Here is a 22,438-nt window from a genome sequence, read left to right as displayed (position 1 = left end):
AGGTGAAACGAGACCTGGCCATCGACGGCCCTGATAACTGAAAGCTGTAGAGGGTGTCCTGAGAGCTGCCATTAGATCTTGGTGCCTCATGCTGGAGAAGCCAAGACTGTACTGTGCTCGGAGCTCTCATCTTAACCAGTGTCCAAAACGTGGGGAAGGGAGACCCAAGCTAGAGCATCCGGACATATTATTTGAGTACACTTCTTTCTTTTCTTGAGAACTATCCCACACCACTTTTTGTATTCGTTGCGAGGTTTGGCAATAGGTTTCTTAGCAAAGGCACTTATTATTTTGACACAATCCCATGAGGACTGCCTTATTTTTCATTTGATGGTCGACGCTTGCTCCCATATTAGATATAGGTTTAGATTAGGCATTTTTCCAACCTGCATACAGCATTCATTGTTCAATAAACACCCTTGAACTGTGATCACTTGCGTCTGTCTTACTTGTTGTCACCATGAGTTTCTCACAGGTGTCCTCACCACTTTGCATAGTTCATATCATTCGTCAAAGCTTCCGTTTCTTCAGATGTATAGCTTCATCATATGCATGGTAATGTTGAGACATATCACCACCCAGTTTCGTGGGAAGTCTGGCTTGATATTCTTGAAGGAATGCATGTTTACCTTGGCATCTGTCTGCACATTGTGCAATAGTGCATTACATTTTATAATATTCTGTGAATGCTAAGAGACTCGGGTGCCCGACCTGTTAACTTCCTTGTCTTTGGGTCCCATATTCGAAATGGGGGGAATCCAAGACTCAATTCCGTGACCAGCAGATTATGATCTCTTAACTATGTTTTATAGACATGGAATCACATACACCTATGAAACAACATCTCACTTACAAACATGCAATCCTCACATGATGCAGATGTTCCTCTGGCCATGAATTGGCCCCATCCAAGTTTCCTTCTATGTTCCCATTAAGTATAAAGAGGCCATGATTCCTCATAAAATCAGACTACACTTAAACCTGTGGAATTAGGTAAGACAGTGGAACAAGCATTACCCTTATGAACGGGTAGCAATGCTCAGTGGCAACGCGCTCGTCTTGGAAGCAAGATGACGCAGAGCAACAAAGGTTCCAATCCCGGGTCGCACTTAGAAACCTCTTTGGTATTAAGCGTGTTATAAATAACCAATTATATTATCATATACAATCAGGCAGATTTTCAAAAGTCAAACAATTGGTATTAAAAGGTACATTCTGTGGAAATATTAGCATACCATCCATACATAATACGTGTTAATTTACTTTGGAATATTTGGCCAGTTGACTTTTTGGGATTCAAATACACATTCACAATTAAAAAAGAGAGAGAGGATGTATTCGTACTATAAGACACTCTTGTGGCCAGAATGCCTTCATACATAGAGTAGATTTTGGTTATAAAACCATACAAACTTTTCAGGGCAATTATTAGATGCCTGGACGGCCTTCACAATAGGCCACAAGTAGCAGGTTGTAAAATTATTTCAAAGCCGTCAAAATACAGGGAGTCTAACAGCCACACTTCTTGTGAAAGAATAACTGAAAAATCACAGTTTACAACATAATACATTTGGGCTCATTACAAGTATGGCGATGCGGGAAAAAAGTGGCTGTAATGGAACTACCGCCACTTTCCCTCTCTGCTATACTACGAGCTTGGCCTTGGAGTTGGGGATTTACCTCCAGCATCATACTGGAGGTAAATCCCCCCACTTTCGCCAGAAAATCAGCAAAATCAGCAGAATTACAGCCATGTTAATTCCACTGAAAGCCCCATGGAGTCCTATGGACTCCAAATTAATAGGGACTAACATCCTCACACCCACTTGTAATCCGGCGATAAATCCGCTGGACCAAGCGGCATTAACGGCAATTGTGTTGGGTGGTATTCCAGTGGATTTACCACGGATCAGCACCGAACTTGTAATGAGGCCCATTATTTTTTAAAAGCTGTCTATGTCCGTGGGTATTCCAAGAAACCATGTTTGTATATGGTGGCTGGCTAAAGACCGCACTTGGGTCATTTATTAAAGTTCAATAGAGGACCAAGAGCCCCAGCAAATCAACACCACTCCCCGCCTCTTATCTGGGATTGATAGTTCCTGTCGCTGAAAGTGATTCTTCATTCGTCTCCCTGGTGGCAAATGATTTTTAAGCCACTATCCATCCGCAGAGCTAAATTTTCCATGTTCGATATCTCAATTGCAGCCTTCCAAGTCATTGCACTGGTAATATCTTACCACATAGATTAAAATAACTCTACTTCAGTCAGGATCATGACCCATATAATACGTGTTGGTAGAAACAATGTCTAAGCGATCCTGGTTCTCAAATTTCATGAATTTTATATCCCTTGACATCACCAGTCTCAGCCTAGGGATTGCGTGGAAGAGAGCTAGCATATTAGCACGTTTAAGAAGTGGTCTACATTTATCAGGGAGGATACATTTGTGCATTATTTTACAATTCCCAAAGATGTCAACGTGCACAGTTTTGTTTGATCTTTTTTGAGACTGTATTCCTTGGAGGCCCCAGCAGATAGTCATCTTCAAGGTATAAAAGAAGATTTGGCCACCACTAGAGAGGGTGGTAGATGAAGGACACATTTTAGGAGACACTGTTTGTTTTATTAAATCTTGAACGGTGTCCATAGCAGGTCCAGTGTCCACATCTATTTGGATTCCTGTTTGGGTGGCCAGTCTTTGGTGCATTCCCAGACCCTCAGGAGTACATAAGCACCTAACACTACTAGAGGCTAGAGGTAGGAATGTATACTACCTCAGACTCGGCCAAAGAGAGAACTTCCGAGGTTTCCCAGGTGTCTTGGACAGCACAAGTTTGGAGCGGTTAGGTCCTGCAAAAATGTCCTTGTAGATTTTCTAGTAGAATTAGTAGTTTTCATATTATTTGATCTTTTCTTTGACATGTGTTTCTGTTTTCTGCCACGAGCTCCAGAATCCAATATTATAATCACAGGTTCACCACTTTCCATCATTAGATCAACTGCCTCCTCCACTTGGGTTAAAGGGCTCCAATTTATAAGCCTAATATTATTACAGCCCTTGCTAAGATTTGACATTAAGGGGGGTTCAGGTGAAGCCAAATTGTTGTTTTTGAACAAACATAATTCATCACTGTCCAAAGGCTGTAATGGAGGGGTTATTGAACGCTTGTCCAAACGGGTTAAAATGGCTTGTAAAAGATCTGCATGCATCTTCACCTCTGCCCTGATGTTATCGTACAGCTTTAGGAAGGAAGAAAGTACCATATTGAGGGCTGCAATAGAGGCAGGGCCTAAATTGGTTGTGCTATTCAAAGTTTAACTGGATTGCACTGGAACTGAAGTCTGACCAAAAGTAGAAGAACATGTAGAGAATATGGAGGAATCCAAAGATGGTGAGTCAAATGTATTGAGCAATGCCTCAAGTAATTCAAGGGTCCAAGGGGGAGTGTCAGGATTCTGAGACTCCAAGGCCACACAAGCTTCATTCTGTATAAATATTTTGCCTGGGGCTACTAAAGTCTCTGCCACCTCATTGAATAATGACTCGAGGACACTTGGATCAAGGGAGTTAGTCTCCATAAACTTAGAGGATAAGTCACAAGGTTGCCCGCTGTGCATGTCCGTAATCAAGTTGGAGGCAGAAGAAATCTTTTATTAATTTCCTTATTTTTAAAGCTGTTTTAATCGAATCACTGCAGGGTTTACCAACAAATGATAGCTCTGTGTTATTTCATCAACAGTCTTTTTTTCAAGGAGCTTTTTTACAAAAAATGTTCAACGAAAAAACTATCAAAATTGTTGGTTCTCCCCAAACCTCCATCCCCAATTATATTTTCTCTATTCCCGACACCCCAACCCATATATGCGCTTTCCATTGAACATTTTTCGTAAAAAAACTAATTGAAAGAAAGACTGCCGATGAAAGCACATCGTTCCCAAATGATTGCTCAGCAGGATCCATGGGGGCATTTTGAGCGTTGGTAATGATGGTTGTCCGGACATTTTGTATCCTGATTTCAGCTTCTCAGTTTGTATATTTTTAACCAAATAGGAGTTGTGGGAGCAGAGCCGAGCGTGGGGCACGAGCAAATTGTAGGTTTCACAGTTGAGACAATCACAGAGGCTTACCTCGTGCAGCACTCCCCTGCTCAAAGCTGGCCATTCATAGAGGTTTCCAGGCCCCAATCCAGTCCGCTCCATCCATTCCCAGCCACTGGTTAATATGTCTTAAATTTGCTTTGTAGCAGGCGTCTATGCATACCAGCCAGGAACAGCAGGGACAACCAGCAGTGCAGCCGTGCACGCAGCTGTGCGTGCTAACACGCGCACTGACAAGTCGTAGAGCCCTTTTCAAAGTGCTCGATTTGGTCACTATACCAAACAATGAGGGTGAGCGCCTGGAGATGTTCGCCACTCATTACTAATTGGCGATCAATCGAGCCAAGATGCATTGACACACCGTGACCCACAATGCTGGAGTTTTCCCATAGATAAAACTCAAATAACCATCAGAGGAAGCCTAAGCAACATATACAAATTAAAGGAAAGAAAAACAACAAGAAAGGCAATCTATTTGCCAAAACTCACAAATACCTTATCAAAGTTCTCAGTGAAGCATACCACCAGCAAGTTGGAATAAAATGGTGCTAGTGCAGAGATTGACCAATGTGGGTCCTGTTACAAAATTCCAAATCTTGGACCATGAAAAAAATCAATGCTGCCCACTTGATGACTAGGAGATGTAAATAGTCAGACATAAAGGCCCAGGGTGAGTCCCAGGATCAACAGCAAGCCCAAGGGCAACATCTAAATACCAGTGGTGCTTCCAAATAAATGCCCTACCACCCAGTCCCATCAGAGGTCCTCGCAAGATGGCACATGCCCCATTATTCGACCCCTGAGAAAAAAGTACAAAACACAACAAGCACATGAAAACTAGAAATGAAAAAACAGAACATCACATTTGAAAGAATCACTTTATTGAATGCACTGCTACAGAAGTGATTCGATCCCAGGGATCTAGGCCATAAATCCCGTTCAGGGAAGCCCCACACGAATTACAGAAACACATTTCTAATGAGGAAATAGCAAAAAATCCATGCCACACTCAGTGATCCTCACTTCCCTATGAGGCACAAATATCCTTGACCTGTGATGGGCTCATACTTCCTTTCTGCGCACTTACAACCCCAGCTTTCAGCAGCCTGCACCTGAGAAACAATTTCAAATCAGACACACATTGCACCACCCACTTTAAATCATGCCTCTTGAGGGGTCCAGGTATCAAAGGAAATACCGTGAATTAAAAAATATCAAGTAAGCTATTATTTTTCGACAATGCAGACAAGCCAAATAAGAAATAATTATGCACAACTGTGCTTCAACCCTGGGAAACTAACTGTGATTCCATGCCATGAGTCAATCTACCAAGGTTCACATTCAGAGGTAAACATCTGGTGTGCAATTAACTGCCCAGATGCACATAAATCCAGGATCCAGAGCAAGTGCCAGACTACATGCAGTCCTAATGCAGCCTAGATGACCCCACAAATATGGTTTTGCTCAGTTCTTGGACTTCAAGACAATGAATACATTAAGTGTAAGATGTTATTGTTTCTAGCATCCATTCCACATGAGCCCAATTAGGGGTTGGCTCTTTTTATTCTTAATGGGTTGAACATTCCAGGCGTCAAAAGGGCAACGCAAGCTTGCTTCATCTTTCCATCCTTATGGCATCTTTTTGATATCACGACAGACTTTAGTGAGATGACAGTTTTGAGCACAATACAATACAATACATTATAGGCAAAGGCTGGCTCTTGTCTTCAAATCAGGCCTGGACGGTGCATTTTTGCTGGCAAGTGCTTGGTAGAAAAATGATTACATCTGAAAATATAGACTACAAAAATAACGACTACAAAAATGTTGACTGGTCCAAAAGAATCAACTTCCTATTTTTAAATTTTCAAATTAAAGCAATGGAACCAATCTTTCCATTGTTCGAGACGGTCCACCACCACCCCCCATAAAAATCTCCCCTACTTCGGCCAATCACCTAAAAACAAAAGTACTTGGACATTCCTAACCTCTATCCAACCCCTTTACCCCTTCACCCACTCCATATGAAAAAGATGTTTCCCTGATACTGTCCAAAAAACTGTCCAAGTCGAAAACTTGCCCTCATTTGCATTTGTGATTATTTTGCAGTCTATTTATGTAGTCGATATTTTCCATTGATACCAATACATGCTAGATGTCTTTTCTTTCTCTGCGCAAATATCGTATTCATGACTATACACGTTCCAATTAGGTTTTATGATAAACCTCCATATTATGTTATAGTGAACTGTGGCAAACAAGCAGATGAACATAATTAAAATGTCCAATTATGAGCAGGGTGGAGAAACGTAGTCTGGTATAAAATATGCCAGCATCATAATCCTTCTAAACAGAAAAGCAGACACCACATACATGTATTGCAATATACAAGTTAGGAAGAAACCTAAGAATGTAAAACTTTCCATAGTTTTGACTCAATCTAGCACAAGTGCCATTATAAAGTGGTGCTAATGCTAGTAGGGTGACTAAAAGTAATGAGCAAAAAAGCAACAAAGTGATAAACAAGCAAAATAACAAACCTGTTTCCCTTGCTGGAACAGATTTCTCGTCATTCGCTTCTCTGGTGACTCATTTTCCAGGACAGAGCACCATGCTTTACTGATCTGTATTCCCTCCACTGCATTATTATGCAGACTTTGACACAGAGCTGCTGGCTTGCTCTGCTACCATTAAAACCATACCTTTCAGCAAAACATGTACTATTCAAATAGATGTTCATATTCTGATCGAAATCAATGTGTGTTGCTTCCAAAGATGACGCTAGGTTCTCGAACTATGACTTAGAGGCATTTTTCTCAACAAATGTCATAAAAACAATGTCCACCCGAATGAAAAAAAACAGAAGGCAGAATTGGCCACATCAGAATGAAGGTTAAAGGCTCTTGAATTAAAGCACAGAATGGACGTAAACCGAGGATCTTACATGATATTGCTGCCAAAAAGAAGACTATGTAAGTGCACTCCAATGAAACTGAACAGACAAGAACACAGGAATGCAAATATGGGCATGAAAATGAGGCTACAGGCAAGGCACAACGGCAGTCTGGTGTCGAATAATATAAGCTAAAACACCCTTCAAACCGTTAAAGAATTGAACTATTGTAAACAACTTCATAGGAAGAGGAGTCCCTTGATCAGGACTCCGATATTGAGCAACATCTTAAGAATATTGAAATTCCAACTCTAAACACAACACAACAGACAATATTACGGAAGGCACAAAAATGGCATTTGGTCAATAGTTCTACGTTTGGCTAGCAAGAAGAGCTTTGAGAAGAAGCTCAGCAACTTACCATAATGTAGTTGTCTTCAACCTATGGTTCAAAGCAGGGGTGGTGAGGAGACATGATTAAAATACAAACAGAACACGTCCGACTGTAGCATTTACATAGAGTACAAGCTTTTAATATGCAGTAAACATCTATGTACAGGAGGTTGGGAGGATTGAGTAGTGGGGTGCAGGGGAGTACCATTTGGCTAGTCGGGTGCTCCTTCAAATAAAAAGAGGTGCCTTTTAAGGCAATTTTATATTGTGGGGAAGAACTGTCAGGAGGTAGGGAGTTCTAGTGGTGGGGTGCCAGCAGGACCAAGGGGAGCCAGTGTGGGGAAATGAAGAACAGAGGTTTAGGAGAGCTAGATATCTCAGTATAAGGGGATTAGTAGCGTGTGTGATTAAGCAGCTCATTTATCAACCACACACCCTCGATATGGAGAAAAGTACAATTTCTTCTATGACCGTAAGCATGTGAACCCACAACCAGCGTGCCACAGAAGGCCTCAAGAGCACATCAACTCATAAAGGTTTTTATTATCAGAATTGCAAAGGGGCTCACTAAAGGCCCTCCCTCTCTATCTCGTCCAGTGTGGGCGTTTCCCTACCTAGCCCAGTGTAGCATTTCATTGTTGAATTACCCTGGTGTTGTATGTTCCATGTATCACCTTCCATTTAGCTCTAAGGAGAGTGGAACATGGAATGTCAAAAGAAAGATGCTTAGTAGGAATGTTCCAACAGGCATTTGTTGTTGTGCTGTGAGAGAGCGTGTGGGCTAATCCCTCCACTCAAATAAAACCATGAATTATCTCCCATATGGTTTTAGTGAAATTATTTCAGTGGGGACGAGGATGGGATTAGTTTATACGGTCAAGCCCAACGAGTAGCCATCCATTCCAGCGATATATTAAATGTCGAGTGAGTTATTACTAATTCCCAAGTGGCCATCTAAAGGACATTCCCAAGAAAACCTGGAAACAGACAACTGGGACTTAACACAAAGGGCCGACTTTGGAAAACACTTGAGTTGCAGCTCATCCGATTGAGCTAACTCTACCAAGGCAAGGAGCAGCGGAAGGTGTATCTGAACATAACGGAATAAGAAAGTAAGTTTATATGCGCTGCGCTGACTAAATTGGATATAATCATCCTTAAGCAAGGGCCCGCACCATACTGCAATTTTTAAAGATTTTACCTCATGTACACTCGTATCTATTGCAACCGAGAGTGCGAGGCTGCGTCAAAGTGTGCCCGGCATCTTTTGAATCAAGCGCGTTCCAACTGTGTGCTAGAGCAATCGTACGCCGAGCATCCTTCTTCTTCTTCTTGATTATCGAATGCGTGGGTGGACCCACGCAGGTGCTTCCCCATCCTAAAGGATGATGTGCACCAACCCCACCAATCAACACACAGGCCACACTTCCACACAAACCACCAGCTACCCAACCACAAACAACCACACCCCCCAACCCAACACTACCAGCCACCCCACCGCAAACACACACCCCCCACCACTCAAAACACCACCCAGCGAGTCCCGGAGACAGGCGCGCAGACCCGCAAGACCCCGGCCCGTACGCCTACACATGCGCTTCAGGTGAGGCACCGCGCGCCGCCGCCCACCCACCACGACCAACCCGAGCGACACCCACACTTCCACATGAACCTCCAGCCACCAAACCACAAACAACCACTACCCCCAATTCAACACCACCAGTCACCCTACCGCAAACAACCACACCCCACCAATCCACACCAACAGTCACAACACCCCAAACTCACACCACTCAGCGAGCCTGGAGACAGGCGCGCAGACCCGCGAGACCCCAGCCCGTACGTCTACACATGCGCTTCAGGCGAGGCACCGCGCGCTACCGCCCACCCACCGCGACCAACCCGAGCGACACCCACACTTCCACACGAACCTCCAGCCACCCAACCACAAACAACCACCACCCCCAATTCCACACCACCAGCCACCCAACCGCAAACAACCACACCCCACCAATCCACACCAACAGCTACCCTACCGCAAACAAAACACCCCCCACCAACTCACACCCTGACCCCAGCTCCGCCAACTACCCGCCACCTCCAAACGCATCCGCCATCCGCGCAACACCTCTCAACAGCCCAACCACCTTCCTGAAACAAGCTGGCCGCAATCGCCCTCTGCTAGTTCCCATTCGAGTAAAGGACCTTAGCAACACGTTACCCTCATCACGTTACGTTCGTATTTTTTTTGCCCTCAACTGTGCTCAGATGTCCACGCCGAGCATCCAAAAGCAGGAGGAAAGGACCTTCTTACGTCTGCAATATGTGCCGCCATTTTGTTCCTATAGCAACCAAAGGTTTGCATGTAAACGGCAATGCAAAACACCAATCATTCAAGTGTTTGTTACGCACAATAGCTACATTGAAAGGAAACGATTTTGCCAGCTCATCATATGTATTGATGAAATAAAGATTATAAAGATACACCACTACACCAGCGTCATTAAGTCACAGCGGTAGATCCAAGCACAAGCTTCAAATAACTGAATTTGAATCCAATGCAAACGTATCACTAGAAACCTCCCGCATCGTACGATACTTACGCTGGTGCACTAAATTGAAAGCAAAGAAAACATTTAACAACAACATTGTGCACATCCAAGTGTACACATGTGAAAGTGAAGAGACAAGTAACTGTGTACAGTTGAGAAGAGACAAAAAGGGAAACACAGCAACATTTACATGGAAAACATTGTTGAGATATTAAACACTTTTTCTGTTTCTTATACTGATAATGAACATGGCAATGAATAAAGCAAATGAGAGGTTATCAAAACCAAACATTGAAGCTACAAAACCTTACATACCATCCACATAGGAACAATCATAACTGAAGCAACGTTCAAACATGCAAGGAATACCACCAACAAATTATTTTTTAGACACAAAGCGCAAACCTGCACTGCCTTGGAAAAGATGGAAGAAAGGTTTTGAACACTATGTTTTGACAGCCCATGGCCTAAATTTCACAATTGAAAGGAAAACATGTCTACTCATACATTGTTTAGGCAACTATGGGCAAGAACAATTTGAGAATATTCTATCCTTGCCAGAAGAAGAAGAGTCAATGGGACTTATAGAATATGAGAGTGTATTAAAATGTTGGATCTACATTATGAGAAATCTGTAAGCATTATTCTTGAAAGATATCATTTTGGTAGACGAAAACAAGAAACTGATGAGACAGTATAACAATGTATTACTGCTTAACGAGGATTAGAGACCTCGTGTGAGTTTGGGAATGATTTGGATAAATGACTACAAGACCAGTTTATGCTAGAATGCAATGACAGCAAAGTAAGGGAAGCATTATGGTCCAAAGGAAATCCATCCATAGAAGAAGTTCTTAGAGTAGCAAAGGAAGTGGAACATACAAACAAATTTGTGAAAAAACTCCAAAGTAGAGTAGAAACCGAAAGTAAGAATGAAGAAATGTCTCAAATACCAGAAGTTTTGGTGGTTAAAGAAAGGAACACAGCTAGAAGGAAACAATTTGTCAAAAAAGATCCAGTGTATGTGAATAAAAAGGGAACAAGGTTCAAAGAGAGAAAAGAAACCAATGACAGAAGAAGATGTTATCGATGTGATAGTATACATCACTTAGCCAGTAGTGAAAAATGTCCTGGGATTAAAGAAGTTTGCAAGAGATTCAATAAAAAATAATACACTTTACCAACTGTTGCAGAACAAAAATGGAGAACATAGAATGCATTAATGAACTATGTGAGGATGTACAAGAGTGTACCTTTTTAGTAGAAGACTCATGGTAATTGACTCTGGCACAAAGCACACTTTATTGCCCAAAGTGCGTTTCGAGAAAAACTTCAAGACAAGTACCACATTGAAGGAAGTGGATGTCAAACCTATTGCTTATGGTGGTAAACGCAATGAATTGGAAGGGTGGTTCTGACCCACTATGAAATTTAAAGACAGAATAGCAAATGGAAAAATGTTTGTCTCCAAGAAGGGAATGCAACCACTTTTGAGTTGATCCCATCAAAGGAGACTAAAAATAAAACTAGATCCAAATGCAGAGGAGGGAGTATATGCTGTGGATCAAGATACATCATTTAGATGGCTCGAACAACATTCCGTGTATCAGGAAGAACTTGGCATTTTAAAGAATTTCAGACACAAGATGTGAATGAGACGTGATGCCATTCCTGTGGTACAAAAAGTGAGACTAGTCCCTTTAGCAATCAAAGCTGCTGTGAAAGAAGAACTTGAGAGAATGGAAGCACAGGGTGTGATAGAAAGAGTGGAATCATGTGAATGGGTGTCACCTTTAGTAATAGTACACAAACCAAATGGAAAACTTAGGTTGTGTATAGATCTCAGATGTGTGAACAAGTGTGTTATTCCAGACAGGCATCCGTTGCCCAACATAGCAGAAATGTTGGGCACATTTAAAGTTGCCAAGGTAATGGGTACATAAGATCTCAAATCTGCGTACCATCAGATCATGTTGCATCCTCTTTCCAGAAATGTCACAGCTTTCATTGCTTTCGTGTCCCTTGTAGCCCAAGGAAGGTGAGGACATTGGGAGCAACCCGACGAAGGCGGGCATACTCCACAGCTAGCCTGTTGAGCTAGCAGAAATTGTAATTGAGATATAAAAATGGGACACATTGGTAAGAACAGTAGTGTGTGTTTTGGAACGGAGGGACAACTATTGCAACTCATGTTAGGAGCCTTTCTGTTTAAAACTGTGCGTGTTTGTCACCCTGCATATGTTTTGCGGGAATGGTGCACTTGAATGGCTAGAACCATCAAGGGACTACGCTGTGTAGCATAAGCAGAACTATAACAAACACATGTGCGAAGAAAAGACGGAACTCGATACAGGATTGAAGTAGGATATTGAGGTAAAATGAGAACTGGCCAAAATTATGGGTGTCTTGTTAATGTAATATTAAGAATAAAGTAAATAAGGAGATATGGGATATGATGGAGCTTATATCGGAGCATGATTTAAAGAAATGGTAAAGAGAATTAGATAAAGAGATAAGAATACCTAAGAGAACAATACATGTGAAGCCTGTCAATTACTACCAAGTGGGGTTGTGCCATCGAAAGGTGAAAAGGAGGAGTTAATAAGTTATTGATTCCCCCCTGCTGTGATGTTAAGCATAGCAAGTTGTATTTAATAAAAAAATACAACCAGGATATGTCGAACACTAAAAGTCCATTGTCCTTTACTTGTTTCCCACAGACATCCACTCGGTGTCTTAGCCGGAAGAGAGGAACTAAGGGAGGGACAAGATGTGAATCCCCTAATGGTTCCAAGAAGACAACATTGTATTGTACACTGCAATTCAATGTGGCTCTACCCCTGATGAATTTCCTAATAATAGTCATAAAAGTCTAAGGAAAGAAACATGTTGGAAGTATTTGGGGATGCAGTATGAAAGTTTGGAATGAGTGGAGTAAAGACTGATGGGTGAAAGTGAAAAGGACTAAGGTGTGCCGGCTCAATTAGAGAAGGCTCTGACCACAGATCCATACTGAAAATTAATTTAATGAGATAATGAAAACATTGATGAATTAAGGGACCACAATATATTGTTGTAGTACATTATCAATGGGTCAAAAAATGTATAATCTGTTTTATATTGATGCATGCACGTTTGATATAAAAGTGTATGCTTTTTTGACACTATGTTTTATATATAAAAAAACTAATATTTATATTGTAGGTACTTTAAATGGGTATGTGATGATTTAATGATTAATAACACATACAAGTGGCAGACACGGATGGAATAAGGGGAAACAAGTGACCGGGTGAATACATTATATTGTACCAAATTGTAGAGGGCTGTTCACATGTGGTCTAGAGAAATATCTCCTCTAGTCTCTCGGGTGTTTGTAAAGACAGCTTTCATTACCACTGAGGGTTTGTTCCAGTGTAAGAGGATGGCGTTTGGGCTTATTTCTGCAGCAGCTGTATTTCAGCATGTAATGTATCAATTATTTCATCACATGCAAATGGTACTATGTTTCCAAGATGAAGTTTTAGTTTACGGAAAGAACCAAGAAGAGTATGAGAGTAGCATTCATAAAGTTTTAAATATTTTTAAGGAAGCTGGTCTTACACTTATCAAGGACAAATGCAAATTCACCAGATCCAATATACAATATCTAGGGCATGAGAATTCTGATAAAAGTATCAGACCCAAAGTAGAGTTAGTGAACACCATTATTAATTTTCCTAGTCCCACTAGCAAAGCAAGGCAAACATTAGTTTTCAAAAATTGATTAGCAGAATTTGCTAATTAAAAATGTATTGATTAGCAAACAGACCCATTTGATTAGCAATCTTGTCCTAATATTGTTAATGTTGCCAGAAGATTTTGTACAGCATACATGAAATGAGCAACAATACAGCATTTTTGCATATAGCTGAAATAAGACATTGGTGAGAACAATTAGGACTTGCAAATTCATTAAATTTCAGCTAGACCTGCAGGTCGGGTAACTTAGTTTACCCTATTCAACCTAAATGCACTTAACCATAGCAACAGATGACAACAAATGCGATATATGTAAAATGGTGTATGTCACTACAAACACACTTTATGGCACACTGCTGCCACCCAGAGGCCAGCTATGGACAGTGAAACTTGTATTCAACATTTACTGTAAACAAAGTAAAAGTTAAATAAAGGTTTGCAACGTCAAATGGTACTCGCCCTTCATAAAATCTACTTGACTATGGGAGTGGGTGAAAAGACTTTGTGAGCCGTGGATGAGTGTCTGTAAAGGGTTAGCTGCATGAAGGGACACAAATAGATATGATAATAAAAAGCCTCTGAAAACAGTTTGGCCAACTGTCTCCTGCAGGTGCTAATATATAATGCAATCATGATTATAAAGCACATTGAGCTCTATAGTACAGTGTATGGTGGTGCAGTAGATCTGTAAAGGTAGCAACGGGATGGAACTATTGATCACTACTTTGCGTAAACATCTAGTTAGCTTTGTGTATTCAGTATGTAAAAGGAAAGAAAGTAGAAGACTATGCAGAGTGGATGACGTAGCAAGCAGAGAACTGAGCAAACTAGGTGTAATATTGTAGTTTGGGGTCATCTCACTTTAAGGGAAGCTGGTATAAAGCAAAAGGCTGATATAATAGAAAGTCAGTGAGTATGCATCAGCTCATGGGTCGAGCACCAACTGCACATATGTATGTAACCAGCAAGTTACAGAACTAGGTTTGTCATCAAAAACATTTGATTGTGTGATCATGTACATTTTCAAAAGTGTTCACTTGTCAATATGATGCATCTTCATCAACAAACTTCAATATGAGATTTAGATACACCACCTTAATCTTTACTGTAATGCATGGAGCCAATGCAGTGTTTTTACAGTGCCAATACTATAATTATGCATTATGTAACAACTACAATTTTTAGGAATGGAATTGCATGACTGTCTTTAAAAAAAATACAAAAACGTTAACACATACTGGTCTTTCCAGACAAGATATAGTTAGCTTGATAAAAGTATGACTAAATCTATCATCCCTATTACTTCTGGTTTGTGTTTATTTGAAAAAGAAAAAAGAAATGTTTGCAGAGCACTCCCACACAGGCCTTTGGCACTTAGTACATGAGATGATTACTGCTGCACATTCTCTCCATTAGCACTTGAAGTTAACAAAGAAAAGAGAGGAAGAGCACTGAGGGCAATAAAGGAATGCAGGGCTAGCTATGCTTTGATTGACCATGGCAACTTAAATAGCAAGTGTTGCTACACAAGTCTCAATTAGCAAATTGCTATGCAACACTGCTTATTTTATGCCTTGTAAAGATAAAGTGATCTCGTTTTTAGGTAGGCTGAATATTATGCCAAGTTCATTCCAGATTTAGCAAGCAAGACATTCCATATGAGGAAGCCAGTAAAGAAAAATGTAAAATGTGACTGTAATGACCAGTGTGAATGTGAATTTAGCAAGATAAAGCTGGATTTAAACAATGCTGCCACTTTAAAAACTTTCAATCCCAACAAAAAAAGTATCCTCACCACAGATGCCAGCAATCATGGTTTAGGGGCTGTGTTATCCCAAGTAGAAGGGGGAGTGGAATATCCCATTGCATTGGCCTAAAGAGTTTTGAGGGAGGCAGAATACAATTATTACAGGATTGAGAAAGAATTGTTGGCTTTTAAATGGTCCATTTAGAAAAGTCTCTCATTTATTTGGAGAATGAAGTTTGTAGTAAGATCAGATCACAAACCACTCAAGGAAATTCTGACCACTGAGGGATTAGATAAACTTTAGTCAAGAATTAGAAAATGGGTAGCAGGTTTGCAGAATATAACTGGGATGTAGAATTTGTTCCTGGTGTCAAAAACAAATCTGCTGACTGTTTATCAAGGTTAACCAATGTTGTTGATAGTGTTCATGATGATGAAAGTGATGAGGAACAAATACTAAATGTAAATCGGGAAGTTGTTTCGGAAGAAGAATGGATACAAGCCATGACATCTGATGAAGTGTTAAAAAGTGTGAAAGAGCGCCTTGTGGCTGGTGTAAAAGGCAGTGAGATTAGAAAAGGTGAACTCCCGGAAGCTGTCAGACATGTGTTTGATGAACTACAGATTAATAAGAATTTGGTTTATGGGGTGACAAGGTGTCTCCACCTATGGGGGTAAGAAAGCCAATATTACAGCTAGCACATGAAGGACACCAAGGTATGACAAAGACTAAACAGCTTGTTAGACAAGATTATTGGTAGCATGGGATGGACCTAGAGGTGGAGAGACTCATAAGAGAATTTTTTTTGTTTGTGAAGATTCTGCCAAAGGATACATCACAAGGCAAGAACCCATGACTGTCATGCCCATACCTACCATACAGTGGGATCGTGTAGGTCTAGACATTGTTGGTCCAGTGAGAAGTCAGGGTACCTTAAGATTCTGTGTAGTACTCATTGACATGTTGTCCAGATGGGTGGAAATTGAATGGGTGTATTTGTTCCAAAGATGATATTTCATTTTTGGATGTCATTTTCAAAAGGGAAGGCTATCCAACAACAATTATTACTGATATTGGTGTACAGCTAGTATCAGTGGAAATGAGAACATTTCTTAAAGACAATGGTGTTAAGCATAAAACCAGTTGAATCTATCATCCCCAAACAAATGGGATTGTTGAGAGATTTAACAAGGTCATAAAGAATAGCATCAGAGGTGCATTGGCGAGAAATGGTGATTGGAAAAGCTGTTGAGGAAACTGTAGTTGTGCATAAGTTTACACCACACACCACCACAGGTATATGTCCTTTTGAAATGCTGAGAGGTAGAAAACCCAATACAAGAGTTTGTCCCTCGTGGTTAGGTAGAGCTTGCAAAAGGGGCATTGATTTCAAGGATGCTGAAAGGAAAATATGCCACAGACAATTAAGAAAAAAAGAATATTTTGATGCGAGAAAAGCTGTGACAGAATGTTGTGTGAAAGTGGGTGATTGGAATTACACTTCCACAATTAACTGCAGTAGATATGTCAATTGGTGAGAACCCATTCAAGTTATGGAGAGATTCCATGGAGCTGTAAAAGTCTCAGATGATAGGGTGTGGAACATGAACAAGGAATGCAAGAGTTTTAAACACTTACCTACGAATACCAATGCAGTTAAAGGGAATTAAGGTCATGAGAAGAATAATAAACCAGAGAAAGAAAAATTCTGGGAGGAGAAAGTAGTTACGTGTTTGCAGGAAGCCCTTATATTTGAAGTATTATGTGAGTTAAAACTGCTTACAGCAATGCCCAGAACTATATTTAGAGCGATTAATAATACCACTTTATTATTCATACACAAGTGTAATGTTCACAGTGATTTCATATTGCTTTCATTGTTCAAGTTTGTGATTTCAAGCTTTGTATTTCTTGCGGTTCTTACAACCTCAAGTTTTGACACATTCTAAATTGGTTGTGCAAATATGTATAAAGAAGGGAGGTGTGTAGCATTTCATTGTCGAATTACCCTGGTGTTGCATGTTCCTTGTGTCACCTTCCATTTAGCTGTAAGCAGGGTGGAACATGGAACATGGAATGCCAGAAGAAAGATGCTTAGTAGGAATGTTCCAACAGGAATTTGTTGTTGTGCTGTGTGAGAGCCTGTGGACTAATCCCTCCACTCAAATAAAACCATTAATTATCTCCCATATGGTTTTGAGTGAACTTATTTCACCAAGGCTTCCCTTAACCCCAGGATGGTCTATGGAAATTGGTAACCCCTACGGACTAAGATTCTGCCTAGCTGTTGGTGATGACCTAAGGCCATATGTCCATACTAATTATCTCCTTGTGGGAACAATCTAGGTAGGCCCTTACCTAGGTCCCCAATAGTGTAATGAAAACATAGGTGTCTTCTGGACACTGCCCTTACTTGGTCGTGCCCCTTTATGCCCTTGTATTCTTTGCCTTGATGTTCAATCCTTCCTCTCCCTTCTGTATACTCCCCTCCCCTAATAACCCCCAACTCCCTCCGTCTCCCCCTATCTCACTCTTCCTTCTGTCCCTTCAATGCTCTCTATCGTGAAGCGGGTTATGGATGAGTGGCAGAAGAGGTGGGAGAGTGGGGTGAAGGGCAGGTGGATGTTTGGTGTTCGTGAGAAAGTGTCTGTGAAAGTGGATGCAGGGAAACTGGAATGGAGGAGGAGGTGATGCTAAACCGGTTGAGGATAGGGCATGTGGCGCTGAATGACAGTCTGTTTCGAGTGGGGAAGCGTGAGTCTAGGGACTGTGCAGTGTGTGGGGTGCCTGAGACTGTGGGACATTTTTTGCTTGCGTGTGAGAGGCATGTTGAGGAGAGAGAGTTCATGAGGGTTTGGCTGTCTGCACTGGGAGTGGCTGAACTGAGTGGGAAGGCTTTGCTGGGAGGAGTCGGGGGGCGAGGCAGAGAGAGGAGCAGTGTGCTGCTAGATTTTGTGGGGCAGACTGGCCGCTGGGAGGAGTTATGAGAATGTGAGGGATGTGTGTAAGATTGGTGGGGTAGGTGCACATCATCCTTTTGGATGGGGAAGCGCCTCTGTGGGTCCGCCCACGCATTCGATAATAAGAAAGAGAGAAAAAGAGAAAGAAAGAAAGAAAGAAAGAAAGAAAGAAAGAAAGAAAGAAAGAAAGAAAGAAAGAAAGAAAGAAAGAAAGAAAGAAAGAAAGGAAGGAAGGAAGGAAGGAAGGAAGGAAGGAAGGAAGGAAGGAAGGAAGGAAGGAAGGAAGAAAGAAAGAAAAGAAATGCTCTCTATCTACTCCTACTCTCCTCCTGTCTCTTCCTGTCACACAAGGTCATTGGGAATAGAAAAACAATTCAAAGAGAGGGCAGACAGTGATGCAGCGTATCAGACGCACATGTCTGGATGAACCACATGAAGCTAAAATGCAGCAAGCCAAGCATAGCTGACAGGTGAGGATAAAAACAGGAGGTGGAAATTCCAAGGGAAATACCTGGCAGATGGGTTTGTAACCTCCATTTAAGGAGGAACGTTGAAGTAAGGGGATTTTGGTAAGATTGGGCACCAATGAAAACACTGAGAAATGAGGGAGGGCTTGCTTATAGAGACACAAATAATGAGAGCCTTGCACACTGCCCAAGATAGGAAGAATAAGCTGCTCCCATAGGACCTCATACATGGATGCAGGCAATTGTGAGAGATGAAGGCATCTACTGGAGCAGGTTGTTAGAAGGCTATGCAGAGCACTAGCTTGAGCACCACACTTGTAGGGTCCGGCTCACTCCTCTGCATTGGGACTTTGTCATCTTTTTTGCATATTGCTGGAAGAGTGGAGTAACAAGAGGACCTAATTTGAAGCCGTTGAGCACTAACACAGCCACCAAACCCGAAAAGTACTCCTCCCTTCTTCAGGATGGGACCTTTGAAAAGTGTATCTCAACTTTTACCTTCAGGACTTGAGAAGACTATCTGAATTTGTGAAACTCTTGTCAGGTACAGCCTTAAAACCTGCCCCGCTGATAACGTTTTTGCCTATCGGAGAGGGTAGGATGGGTGAGGTATTTGAAGCCAAATGGTAGATCACCCCAGTTTTTGAGGAGTTGATTAGGCAGCATAACGCCCAAAGATTTTATTTGGGAATCCAAAGGAGGAGAGGGCTAACCAAGGAACATGGCTTAAAGAGAGATCTGGAAGGGATCACAACAGATGCTTGAGGAAAATCCTATTGAAAGGGCATCAGCACTCCAGGAAATAGAGATGGAGTAGCTAGTCAAGTAAGAGGCAATGTGGCCAAATGTAGTACCATAGAAACCAGGGTAAGAGGACCACATGAGGATAGTTGAGTGGCCAACCTTGTTGAAGTTGGCAGAGATATAAAGACAGATGAGGGTAGATGGGCGGGGTGAGCAGTTAAAAAGGAAGTTGGAGACATGGGTAAGCACTGTTTCATGGAGTGATGGCTGCGGAACCCTGCCTGGAGTGAGTCGGATATGCCATATATTTTGTATTTACAGGTAAATGAGGATATCGTTGAGCATCAGACGCTTGAAGATTTTGAAATATTGGGGTGGGGCAGGGCAATAGTTGGCAGGGTTGCTATCTGTCATAGGTTTCTTCAAGATAGGTCTTACTGTGGCCACCTTAAGGTAGGCCTGGAAAGCCTGCATGACTGTAGTAGTAGTAGGTTGTCATTTATATAGAGCCTTTATCCCTTTAGTATGGCCTCAATGCGCTTGTGGGTGAACGCCCTTGGAGACCAAGTATGTGGAGTGCTGTACTGAGTAAAATGCGGGTGCAACTTAGATTGAGCTAGGTTTTAGGTGCGCTGGACGTGTTCCATTTAGAAACCCAAGATAGTCAGTCATGTGGATGGGTGCTGTAGGGCTATGCGTTTTAGAGCGTGCAAGAGAAATTTGCTATGTGACCAGCTTTACTGAATATGTCGTAGGTTGAAGTTGCATTCTAGGGCCAGGGATTTGTTATGTTTCCAGCTAGACCGAATTTTATCATAGGTCGTAGCTGCAGTCTGATGTCTGTTATGCTTTGAGTATTAGAGTGGGGTATGGATGTGGGTGCATTGCCATGCCTGTGACTGGTGTCCAACTAGTGGTGTTTGACTATGTGCCTTGATTTTTCACTCAGCGCTTTGCTTTGGTTTTGCTGGGCAAAATCGAGTCGTCCCAACTGTGCTGAGGGCAGTACTTTACTTTGCATTTTTAGATGTTCTGCAAGGGAACAAAATTGTGACTAAGGCATATGGTACCTTGAAAGAGAGAGAGAGAGGGGGGCAGGGAGAAACTTCAGGTTGTTGTAGGGAATAACCAGGTTTTGAAGGCCTTTCTGAAGGAGAGGTAGTCTTCATTACGACGGATGGGTGATAGGGGGAATTTCAGATGAAGGGGGCTTGGACGGAAGAGGCAGATGCTCCCACTCTGGTGGAATTGTATGGGGGATCACGAAGAGGACTGCAGAACCAGATCTAAGTTTTCTGGTGGGTTGGTAGTGTGTGAGCTTGTCCTGGAGGAATTCTGAACCAGTGTTAAGGATGGTTCGGCTGATAGGAAGCCAGTGTAGTACTCTAAGGGATCGGGTGATGTGTTCCCTGGGTGAGAAGGCAAGAAGGAGTCGGGCTGAGGAGCTTTGGATTTGTTGGAGTTTCCTCAACTTGTACGCTGAAGCGCCTAAATAGAGGGCGTTGGAACAGTCTAAGCGGGAGAGAATGATGACAACAATTGCAGAGTCTCTGCATTGGTAGGAGAAGTAGGGGAAGTTTCACCTGCTGATGCATCGGTGGAAGTGCAGGTTCTGGATGCAGTTTTAAAGTGGTGGGAGAGTGGTACGTCAGAGTCCAGCATGCATCCCAGATTCTTTACAGAGGTGGATGCCGCAGGTGGGGCTCCTAAAGAATGTGTCCAGGGGGTTGCTTGGGGAAGGAGGGATGTTGTAACACACATTAGGATTTCAGTTTTACCAGGAGGTGGTTGGTCGTCATTCAGAGGTTGATTTCGGTAAGGCAGGAGGTGAGGTTAGGGCAGGGGGAGGCAGGTGAATTGGGGATCTTGAAAATGATCTGGGTGTCATCCGCATAGTTATAGCAGGTAAGGTTATAGGAGTGGGGGAGTGCCGGGAGGGGGCTAAGGTAGGGATTGAAATGGAGAGGGGAAAGGAGGCTCCCTGTGGACCCTCTTTGAGAACTGGGTGGGAGGGGAGGAGAAAGGGGGAAGGAGCATGATTTGTGAGCGGTTGGAAAGGAAGGAGAAGATCCATCTTACAGTGGAGTCTATGATGCCTAGAGAGTGGAGTCTGTCTGTGATTCAGGCATGGTCAGTGTCGTCAAAAGGCAGCAGATGCGTCAAGGAGGATGAGTGTAGCACAGCCTTGCGAGTCTGCTGTTCTTTTTAAGTCATCCCAAATGGATACAAGAGTGGATTCTGTTCCTCGAAGAAGTCTGAATCCAGATTGGGTGGGGTCAAGAAGACAGTCAGATTCTGTGAGGAGGCAGAGCAGCTTGTAAGCTGCACATTCAAGGAGTTTGGCAATGCAACTAGTGTTTGAGATAGGGCAGTATTTTAGGGGAAAGAGGGGGTCGAGAGAGGGTTTTTTAAGAAATGGATTGATGTGGGAGGTTTTGAAGGCCTCCAGGAAAAGCTGGAAGTAAGAGAAGGGTTGATTATGGATTGTGCAACACTGCATGCACAAGTGGTAGTTACGAGGTTCTTAATGAGTGACAGAGGACAGAGAATAAGATAGCGAAGTGATCAGTCCAGATGAGAGGGCATGGATGCCGGACAGAGATTAGTTCAGTTGAGTTGAATAAAGCATTAGGGTGTGTCCTGCTATATGAGTGGGGAGAGATATCAGGTGGGTCAAGTTGTGGGCTTCCATTTTGTTGGAGAGAGAGTGGGTTATGGTGTTGGAGGAAGCGTCACACCAGATGTTGAAGTCTGCTAATATGGTGAGGGACAGATGTTGAATTAGGGTAGCTGAAAGGGAGTTGTTAAGGGAGTCTGCACAATTCCTATTATAGCCTG

This window comes from Ambystoma mexicanum, chromosome 11 (assembly GCF_040938575.1).
Source record: "Ambystoma mexicanum isolate Mex_15411 chromosome 11, UKY_AmexF1_1, whole genome shotgun sequence".
Lineage (NCBI taxonomy): Eukaryota > Metazoa > Chordata > Amphibia > Caudata > Ambystomatidae > Ambystoma > Ambystoma mexicanum.
Note: the sequence above shows the minus strand (reverse complement) of the source record.